The 11,300-nt window shown below is 37.5% G+C and overlaps 1 pseudogene across 1 annotated transcript; it reads right to left on the bottom strand.

The window, feature by feature from the left end:
- Positions 1 to 2,154: 2,154 nt before the first annotated feature.
- Positions 2,155 to 6,505, bottom strand: LOC307069804 (hypoxanthine-guanine phosphoribosyltransferase-like; annotated as a pseudogene). Its single transcript has 2 exons — positions 6,490 to 6,505; positions 2,155 to 2,690 (listed from the first exon to the last, which is right to left on the bottom strand). The product of its transcript is annotated as a hypoxanthine-guanine phosphoribosyltransferase-like (transcript).
- Positions 6,506 to 11,300: the final 4,795 nt, after the last annotated feature.

Here is an 11,300-nt window from a genome sequence, read left to right as displayed (position 1 = left end):
GAGATTTAAATTTCACAGGATTTTCTGATTTGTCTGCACTTTTAGGAAAAGTGGCTCCAGTCTCCCAGGGACAGTCTTCGTAAAAACATTCTCAAGTGCTGGCCTTTAAAAGCAAAATACATAGATGCTGGGAAGATGGGCACACAAAAATAGTAAAAGGTATTTGAGGGGATCTGGGCAAAGCACAGACACATTGACAAGGTTTGCTACCCAGGGGGTATTATCCCTATTTTATAGGTGAGGAAACAGGCTTAGATAACAACCTACAAAAATCATCCAGTTGGCAAATTATGGTACCAGGACTACTACTATAATTTTTGAAGATAGTTACCAAGATGTTGATGGGGAATATCTCAGGTTTGTTGAATAATTTCAGGTGACTCTAATTCCTTCTTTGTGTTTTTATGTTGCTAAACTTTAAAAAATGAACATTTATTTTTATATGATCATAAAAATCTATTTTCATGGGAGACACAGAAAAAGAATAAGTCAATACACCTAAGAAAGGTCTATTAAATCCATTGTAAAAAGTTGATTAACTTTCAAGACTATTGGCACTTTTATAAGGGACTCCTGAATAAGAAAAATACAAAACAACTAGAAATCAATTAATAAGATGTCATTAGTGAGTCCTTACCTATCAAAAATTACTCTAAATGTAAATGGGCTAAATTCTTCACTCGAAAGACATAGAGTGGCTGAATGGATTAAAAAAAAAACAAGAACCAACAATATGCTCCCTATAGAAGACTCACTTCAGCTATAAGGACACATATAGACTCAAAGCAAAGGGATTGGAGAAAGATATTCCATGCAAATGGAAACGAAAGGAGAACAGGGATAGCTATATTTATATCAGACAAAATAGGCTTTAAGAAAAAATTTATAACAAGAGACAAAGAAGTTCACTCTATAATTACAAAGGGGTCAATTCATCAAGAGGACCTAACAGTCATAAATAGACATGCACTCAGGCTTCCCTGGTGGTGCAGTGGTTGAGAGTCCGCCTTCTGATGCGGGGGACACGGGTTTGTGCCCCGGTCCAGGAAGATCCCACATGCCGCAGAGTGGCTAGGCCCGTGAGCCATGGCCGCTGAGCCTGCGCTCTGCAACGGGAGAGGCCACAACAGTGAGAGGCCCGCGTACCGCAAAAAAAAAAAAAAAAAAAAAAAAAAAAAGATATGCACTCAACCTCAGAGCACCTAAATATTTCGTTGGCCAAAAAGTTCTTTCCGGTTTTTCTGTAACCTTTTTTTTTTCTTTTAAAGAGACAGCCTTTATTTTTGGGTTTTTTTTTTTTTTTTTTTTTTTTTTTTTTTGCGGTACGCGGGCCTCTCACTGTTGTGGCCTCTCCCGTTGCGGAGCACAGGCTCCGGACGCACAGGCTCAGCGGCCATGGCTCACGGGCCCAGCCGCTCTGCGGCATGTGGGATCTTCCCGGACCGGGGCACGAACCCGCGTCCCCTGCATCGGCAGGCGGACTCTCAACCACTGCGCCACCAGGGAAGCCTGAGACAGCCTTTATTTTTAAGGGTTTTTTACATTGAAGAATTCAAAAAGTGGTAGGTTTTTGGAACTTACTGACCTGTATTTAAAAGGAACTGCTGACAAAGATTCACCGGAAATAATCTGAACAAGCGGGAAAATACAGTTAATACTACTGAAGCCTACTAAAATAATTGCAGGACATAAGGTTTATACAACATAATGACCTCTAAATGCTGTCACTGATATGAAACTGCTTCTTTTCTAAACACACACTGGTATAATTAACAGTATTCAATCACTTCTGTTCTTTCCTGACTATATTAAAATCTCAGTTAAAAAACTAATATATTTATCTCTTTAAATGTTTCTTACAGATACAATTTCAATATTTTCATTCAATAGTGGTGTGGTTTAAGAGATTTTTCATTCACAAGTGAAACAACAATCCACCCAAAGGGAACTGATAGTCTATAGACTCACAGTGCAAATAAAGAGTTCAGGAATGCAGCACCTAACCTTTCTAAAATACAAAACAGATACAATTCTTCGAAGATACATGCAATAAGCTCTACTAAACAGCTGGCCAGAGAACTAGAACATTTGATAATTTTACTGGTGACTTCAATGGGACTCCAGATGTTTCCAAACTCAGCTTGAACTCTCATCTTAGCCTTTGTATTTTGCCTTTCTAGTTTCACTAATGACACAAACATGATTCAAATCCCTGAAGTATTCATTATAGTCAAGGGCATATCCTATAACAAACTTGTCTGGAATTTCAAATCCAACAAAGTCTGGTCTATAACCAACACTTCGAGGGGTCCTTTTCACCAGCAAGCTTGCAACCTTGACCATCTTTGGATTATGCTACTTGACCAAGGAAAGCAAGGTTTGCATTGTTTTGTCAGTGTCAATTGTATCTTCAACAATCAAGAAATTCTTTCCAGTTAAAGTTGAGAGATTATCTCCACCAATTACTTTTATGTCACCTGTTGACTGGTCATTACAGTAGATTTTCAGTCTGATAAAATCTATAGTCATAGGAATAGATCTATCACTATTTCTGTTCGGTGCTTTGATGTAATCCAGCAGGTCAGCAAAGAATTTATAGCCCCACTTGAGCACAGAGATGCCCATGATGTGATGGCCTCCCATCTCCTTCATCACATCTCGAGCCAGCCATTCAGTCCACAATGCTGGGGCTGTGGGTCACCATAACGGAGCTGGCTGGCATGTGGGCTGAGGGCAGTCTGGGATGAGCTTTTTCTGTAACATCTTATGGAAAAACCCAAACGAAATTTTTGGCTAATCCAATATATTAAGCAAACACTAACTGATCTGAATGGAGAAATAGACAACAGTACAATAATAGTAGGGGACTTCAATAATCCCACTTTCAATAATACATAGATCACCCAGACATAAAAGAAGGAAATGCTGGACTTGAATTATACTTTAGAGCAAATGGGCCTAACAGACGTATATAGAACATTCCATTCAACAGCAGCAGGATATATATTCTTCTCAAGTTCCACATGGAATATTCTCTAGGAAAGATCACATCACAAAATAATTCTTAGCCAATTTAAGAAGACTGAAGTCATACCAAGTAACTTTTCTGACCACAAAGGTATGAAACTAGGAATCAATAACAGAAGGAAAACTGGAAAATTCACACAAACATGTGGAAATTAAACAACACACTCCTGAGCAACCAATGGGTCAAGGAGGAAATCAAAAGGAACATTTAAAAATATCTTGAAAAGAAACAAAAATGGAAACATTACATACCAAAACTTATAGGATGCTGCAAAAGCACTTATAAGAGGGAATCTTTAGCAATAGGTACTTACATTAAGAAAAAAGAAAGATCTCAAATAAATAACCTAACTTTACACCTCAAAGAACTAGAAAAAGAAGAGTTAACTAAGCCCAAATTTAGTAGAAGAAAGGAAATAAAGATCAGAGCAGAAATAAATGAAATAGAGACCAAAAAAAAATATAGAAAAGATCACTGAAACTAAGAGCTGTTTTTAAATTTGAAGACAACAAAAACTGACTAAATTTAAAGAGAGAAGACTCAAACAAATAAAATCAGAAATGAAAAGGAAATATTACAGCTGATACCACAGAAATTAGAAAAACCATTAGAGATTACTATGTGCCCATCAACAGATGAATATATAAAGAAGATGCAGTATATATATACAATGGAATATTACTCAGCCATAAAAAGAATGAAATTCTGCCATTTGCAGCAATGCGGATGAACCTAGAGAATATCATGCTTAGTGAAATAAGTCAGACAAATACTGTATAATAACACTTATATGTGGAACCTAAAAAATAATGTATATGCAAAACATAAACAGAATCACAGATATAGAGAACAAACTAGTGGTTACCAAAGGGGAGAGGAACAAACTAGGGGTAAGGGATTAACAGATACAAACTACTATGAATAAAATAGATAAACAACAAGGGTACATTGTAGAAAACAGGGAATTTTTAGCTATTACCTTGTAACAATTTATAATATAATATAATCTGCAAAAATACTGAATCATTTTGCATGAGATTGTTCAATTTCAAGAAATTGAAGAGGACACAAATAAAAGGAAATATATCTAATGTTCATGTATTAGAAGAATTAATATTGTTAAAATGTCCATACTACTGAAAGCTATCTATAGATTCAATGCAATGCCTATCAAAATTCCAATGGCATTTTCCACTGAAATCGAGAAAAAATACTAAAATTTTTATGGAACTACAAAAGACCCTGAAGAACCAAAGTAATCCGGAAAAGGACAAAGCGAGAGGCATCACGCTTCTTGATTTCAAACTATGTTATTACAAACGTATAGTAATCAAAACAGTGTGGTACTGGCATAAAAATAGACACAAAGACCAATGGAACAGAATCAAGATCCCAGAAATAACCCCTTGCTTATACAGTGAACTAATATTGACAAGGGAGTCAATAATACTCAATGGTGAAAGGATAATCTCTTCAATAATTGGTATAGGGAAAACTGGATAATCACATGCAGAAGAATAAAATGGACCCTATTTCACACCACTCACAAAACGTTAACTTGAAATGGACTTAAAGAATTAAACATAAGATCTAAAGCTATAAAACTTCTAGAAGAAAACATAGAGGAAAAGCCCCTTGACAGTGGTCTTGGCAATGATTCTGGGGGCTATGACACTGAAAGCACAAGCAACAAAAGCCAAAGTAAATAAGTGGGACTAAATCAAACTAAAAATCTTCTGCACAGCAAAAGAAATAATTTAAAAAATGAAAAGGCAGCCTATGGAATGTAAGAAAATATTTGCAAATCATATATCTGATAAGGAGTTAATATCCAAAACAGAAGAAACTCATAAAACTCAATAGCAAAAACAAACACACAAAAAATCTGATTAAAAAATGAACAGAGGGGGGCTTCCCTGGTGGCACAGTGGTTGAGAATCTGCCTGCTAATGCAGGGGACACGGGTTCGAGCCCTGGTCTGGGAAGATCCCACATGCTACGGAGCAACTAGGCCCATGAGCCACAACTACTGAGCCTGTGCGTCTGGAGCCTGTGCTCTGCAACAAGAGAGGCCACGATAGTGAGAGGCCCGCACACTGCGATGAAGAGCGGCCCCTGCTTGCCACAACTAGAGAAAGCCCTCACACAGAAACGAAGACCCAACACAGCAAAAATAAATAAATAAATAAATAAATAAATAAACTCCTACCCCCAACATCTTCTTAAAAAAAAAATGAGCAGAGGAACTGAGTAGACACATTTCCAAAGAAGATACACAAATGGCCAACAGGTACATGAAAAGATGTTCAATATCACTAGTCATCAGGGAAATGCATATCAAAACCACAATGAGATGTTACCTCACACCTGTTAGAATGGCTATTATAAAAAGACAGATAAATTTTGGCAAGGATGTGGAGAAAGGGGAACCCTGGTGTACTATTGGTGGAAATGTAAACTGGTGCAGCCACTATGAAGAACAGTGTGAAGATTCCTCAAAATATTAAAAATAGAACTACCATATGATCCAGTAATCTCACTCCTGGGTACATATCCAAAAGAAATGAAATCAAGTCTTCAAAGAGATATTGCACTCTCATGTTCGTTGCCATGTTATTCATAATAACCAAGATATAGAAACCACCTTAGTGTCAGTCTACAGATAAATGGATAAAGAAAATCAAGCATATATACACAAGGGAATATTACTGAGCCACGAGAAAGAAGGAAATCCTGCCATTTGCAACAATATGGATGGACCTTGAGGGCATTAAGTTAAGTGAAATAAGTCAGACAGAGAAAGACAAATACTGTATGATATCATTTATATGTAGCATCTATAAAACCCGAACTCACAGAAACAAAGTAGAATGGTGGTTGTAACTGGCTGGGGTGGTGGGAATGGGGAGATGCCGGCCAAAGTGTACAAACTTCCACTTATAACATGAATAAGTCCTGGGGATCTAAAGTATAGCATGGTGACTATAGTTAACAATACTGTATTATATGATTGAAAGTTGCTAAGAGAGTAGATCTTAAATGTTCTCAACACAAAAAAGAAATGGTAATTACATGAGGTAATGGAGGTGATAACTAACCCTACTGAGGTAAACATTTTACAATGTATAAGTGTATCAAATCATCACATGCACACGTTAAACTTACACAAAGTTTTATGTCAATTATATCTCAATAAAGCTGGAAAAAATAAGGAACTTTTGAAAAGGAACAGTCTTTAACCCCAAAGAAATAAGATACTAATGATGAAATGCCAGGAAATGCCCTAATTTTGGTCAGAATTCTTAACTCTTACCCTTAAAGTCATATCACAGTTCACCCTTTGGATCTTAGGAAAAAACAGTGATGTGGTGCTTTTCATTTTGATTTTTGATTTAGGTTTATTTTTAAATGGTAAGGGTAAAAGCAATCTAGTATACTCTTCCATTTACATCCTAGCTCACCAACCCTGGGATCCATCGCCCAATCTCCTTTTGCTCCTATTCTGGCCTCCTGCTCAGCGTTCCCTCTCCACCTCCTTATGTGTGGAGGGACTAAAGTGAAGACAGACTGGCCAGGCTAATTTTTCCAGGGGTGAGCCCAACTTTGGATTTTTACTTTAAAGTAGAATATGAAAATTTCCTTTAAGACAGTTTCCTGTTTTGGATCACAGTCAATTAGTAACATTTTGCCAGTAATAACTGAAGGACTGAAGTCTAGGTGGAAAAAGAGAGAGGAAAAGAGAGAACTCATTCTTCGTTTACCATTTTAAACTTCAGCAAACAGTGAATTATTTATATTTATTTCCTTGATACTCACCCATTCAGCAAATGTTTATTTTGTGCCTACTGTGTGCCAGGCACTGAATTTTATGATTTCATATATCTAGATCTTTTCTTTCTCACAACAACTCTATGAATTAGAATTGTCACCTTATTTTATAAGTTAGGAAACTGAGGCACAGGGAGCTGAAGTGACATGTCTCAGGTAACATTGCTGGTAAGATTTTAAATAGATTCGTTGGTCACCAGAGCTACAGCTTTTTCCACCAGCCTTGCAGCTGACTCTCCACTTGGAGTTGTTGTGGAGACTGTGCTGTGAGCTGTCAAAATATTAGCAAAGGTATGCTCTCTTGTCCATCAGATAACAGCATTTCATTGGTCTAATTTTACCAGCCTATTTATTTAGTGACATAGGATAAGTTGGTTCAATATAGATAAAGAGTGTTGTTTGGGCATTCTTACCCAATCAGGTTTAAATGTACTTTTGAAAATGTCTCCTTCAAAAGCCAGAGTTTTACTTAATGGGGAAACCCTGGAAGCATTCCTGTTAATGTCAGGAGAAAGGAAATGATGCCCACTATTGGCACTATTATTTAATGTTTCATTGGATGTATTAGCTAGCACACCCTTGCTGAAAGTGAAAATTGGTATAACATTTTCAAAGGGCAACTTGATAGTATCTATTAAAAGATAAATTTTCAGGGCTTCCCTGGTGGCGCAGTGGTTGAGAGTCCGCCTGCCGATGCAGGGGACACGGGTTCGTACCCCGGTCTGGGAGGATCCCACATGCCGTGGAGTGGCTGGGCCCACGAGCCGTGGCCGCTGAGCCTGCGCGTCCAGAGCCTGTGCTCTGCAACGGGAGAGGCCACAGCAGTGAGAGGCCCGCATACTGCAAAAAAAAAAAAAAAAAAAAAGATAAATTTTCAGACCCAGTGATCCACCATTTCAAGTGCTAGAAATTTATCCTATAGAGACGTCGCCACAAATGTGCAAAGATTTATGTACAAGGGTGTTTATTGCAGTATTGTTCATAAGGGAAAACAACCCAAATGTCTATTAATAAAGGAACTGAGAAAATATATAATAGTGCATTAAAAAAAACTAGATAGATCTAATGTACTAATATGGAAAAATATCCATGTTGTACAGATCAGTGAAGAAAGAAAGTTCAAAAATAGTATGGGACTTCCCTGGTGGCGCAGGGGTTAAGAATCCACCTGCCAATGCAGGGGACGTGGGTTTGCACCCTGGTCCGGGAAGATCCCGCATGCTGCAGAACAACTAAGCCCGTGCGCCACAACTACTGAGCCTGCGCTCTAGAGCCCGCGAGCCACAACTACTGAGCCCACATGCCACAACTACTGAAGCCTGCACGCCTAAAGCCCATGTTCTGCAACAAGAGAAGCCACCATAATGAGAAACCCACGCACTGCAACGAAGAGTAGTGCCTGCTCACTGCAGCTAGAGAAAGCCCACGTGCAGCAACGAAGACCCAACGCAGCCAAAAATAAATAAATAAATTAATAAATTAAAAAAAATTACCACAGACTAAATGGCATAAACAACAGAAATTTATTTCTCACCATTCTGGAGGCTAGAAATCCAGGATTGAGGTGTTGGCAGGTTTGGTTTCTTCTGAGGCCTCTCTCCTAGGCTTGCAGATGCCTGCCCTCTCACTGTGCCCTCTCATGAACTTTCCTCTGTGTGTGTGCATCCCTCCTCTCTCTCATGTGTAAAAATTTTCTTTTCTTATAAGAACACCAGTCAGATTGGATTAGGGCCCATCCTAAAGACCTCATTTGAACTTACTTATTTCTTTAAAGGCCCTATCTCCAAATACAGTCACATTCTGAGGTACTGAGGGTTAGGGCTTCAATATATGAATTTGGGAGGAAGACAGTTCATCTCATAACAGTTTTTAATCTGGATTATGAATGTATGGGAGTTTATTGTACTAAACTCTTTGGTTTTGTGTATGTTTGGAAATTTATATTAAATACAACATTGTAGAAGAGGACATAAAAGTAGACCTGAACAAATTGACATACATGCCCCATGAATAAGAAGACTCACCATCAGAAAGATATGTTTTCCATAAATAAATTTATAATTTTTAACACATCTTTATAAATATACCTGATTCTTTTCCTGAAACTGTACAAGCTTATACAGAAAAATAAGTAAACAAGAATAGCAGGGAAAACTCTATAAATATAGAGCAATGTGGAGTAGAGGAGCCTTATTGGATATTAAAACACTCTAGAGCCTCAAAACTTAAAACAATGTGAAACTAGTACATGGAAGGAAACAAAAATCCAAAAACAGGCCCAAATGCATATGGCCATTTAATATATGATAAAGGCATCTTCTCAAATCGATGGGGGTAAAAATGAACTTTCTAATCAATGACATCAGGACAACTGGGTAGCTATTTGGAAAAAGATTAAATTTGATCCATACTTCACACCATATATCAAGATAAAATCTAAAGAGATCAAAGATTTAAATTTTAAAAAATGCAGCCATAAAAGTACTAATGGTAAACCTTGAAGTGAAGCAGGCCTTTCTAATTATGACACAAATCCAGAGGCCATTTAAAAACTGATTGACAAATTTCACTTCACCAAAATAAATAATTTATCATGGCAAATAACACATACACCATAAGCAAAGACAAAGGATAAATGGGGAAAATATTTGTAATTCATATCACAAAGGGCTAATTTTCCTAGTTTTTAAAGAGTTTCTAGAGATTGAGGAAAAGGGACAATAACCAATTTTTTTCCCAAAAAGTGTGTGGAACTACATGGAAAGATAGTTTATAAAAAAAAAAGAATACCCTGAAACATCTGAAAAGATACTCAACTTCTCTCATAATATGAAAAATTCAAATTTAAAATTACACTGAGATTCTTTTTCTCACTTATCAATTTGTCTAAAATCAAAAAGTTTGACACCGTACTCTGTTGGTGAGCCTGGGGAAAATAGGAACGCTCATACATTGTGAGTAGGACTGCAAATTGGTACAACACTTGTATTAGGTTGGTAGGTGTGCCATTACAAAGTACCAGACACTAGGTGGCTTATAAGAACAGAAATTTATTTGAATTTATTTTCTCACAATTCTGGAGGCTACAAGTCTGAGATCAAAGTGCTGGAAGGGTTGGTTCCTTCTGAGACCTCTCTCCTTGGCTTGTAAGTGGCCATCTTCTCTTCCCTGTGTCTTCACATGGTCTTCCTTCTGTACATGTCTGTGTCTTAATGTCCTCTACTTATAAGGACACTAGTCATACTGGATTAGGGCCCACCCTAATGACCTCATTTCAACTTAATTACCTCTTTATAAACCCTATCTCCAAATAGAGTCACATTCTGAGTAACTGGGGGTTAAGACTTAAACACTTGAATTTTGGGGGACACAAATCAAATCATAACAACATTTATGGAAGGGAATAGAAGTCGCTATAAAAATTACCAGTACATTACCCTTGTCCAGCATTTCCACCTCTGGAAATCTATCCTACAGATAAAATGACATACATATAAAATGACATATATATGAGGATATTCATTTCAAAATTGTTTATAAAAGCAAAGAGTTGGAAACAACCCATGTCCACAAATAGGGGATTATTTCAGTCAACTGTATTTCACCTACATCGTGAAAAATTATGCAGCTGTAAAAAAATCAGGAAGCTCTCCATGCACAGCTAAAGAGAAATCAACCATGATATATGAAGTAAGAAAAGGAAGGCACAAAACAGTTTAACAGCATGCTACATATGTATGAGAAATACATTCGTATTTTCTTGTACAGTATTTGCATAAAGAAACACTGAAGGCTAAATAACAACAACAAAAAACTAATAAAATTTGTTACTGATAGGGATGTATGGGGGCACAGAATAGAGGGGACAGAAGTGGAATTGAGCTTTTGCATATATTCCTTTTTATATAATGTTCATTTTTAAATCACGTACATTCAAAACAATTACAATTATTATACATAAAGTTTCCTAGTTCAGCCATGAAATTTCTAGTACAATATGAGACTAACTCTAATCCTTTTACTTTTGAGAATGGCTATTCTCAGTTTATCAAAGCTTCATCTAGGGTTTTCAAATTGTGCTCCTGTGAAATAAAGAAAATCCCCAGGGGTTGCAAGTATTTTCTTTCTTCTTCTTTTTCTTTGAAGAAAGGAACCGAGTTTAAGAGGGCTAGAGTGAGTCCAGTTGGATTTGACGTTGACCAAATAGGAGGTAGCCCAGATGCTATTGATCACCAGGACACGGCAGCACACATGCCCTTGAGTGTGCATCAATTCAAGCAAACAGAAGTGTGCCCTGCTGGGGGTGGTGGTGTGCCTGGATGGGAGTGGGGGGACCCGAGCACACTGCCTCCAGCTAAGAGTGAAATTCCTTGAGAAAACCCCCTTCCTGTCACAGCACTCACAGCACTCTGAGCCTGCTCGCAGCCCAACGGCCTCTCCGAGA

The sequence above is a fragment of the Hyperoodon ampullatus genome (assembly GCF_949752795.1).
Source record: "Hyperoodon ampullatus genome assembly, chromosome: X".
Lineage (NCBI taxonomy): Eukaryota > Metazoa > Chordata > Mammalia > Artiodactyla > Ziphiidae > Hyperoodon > Hyperoodon ampullatus.
This window is presented reverse-complemented; position numbering and strand designations above follow the sequence as displayed.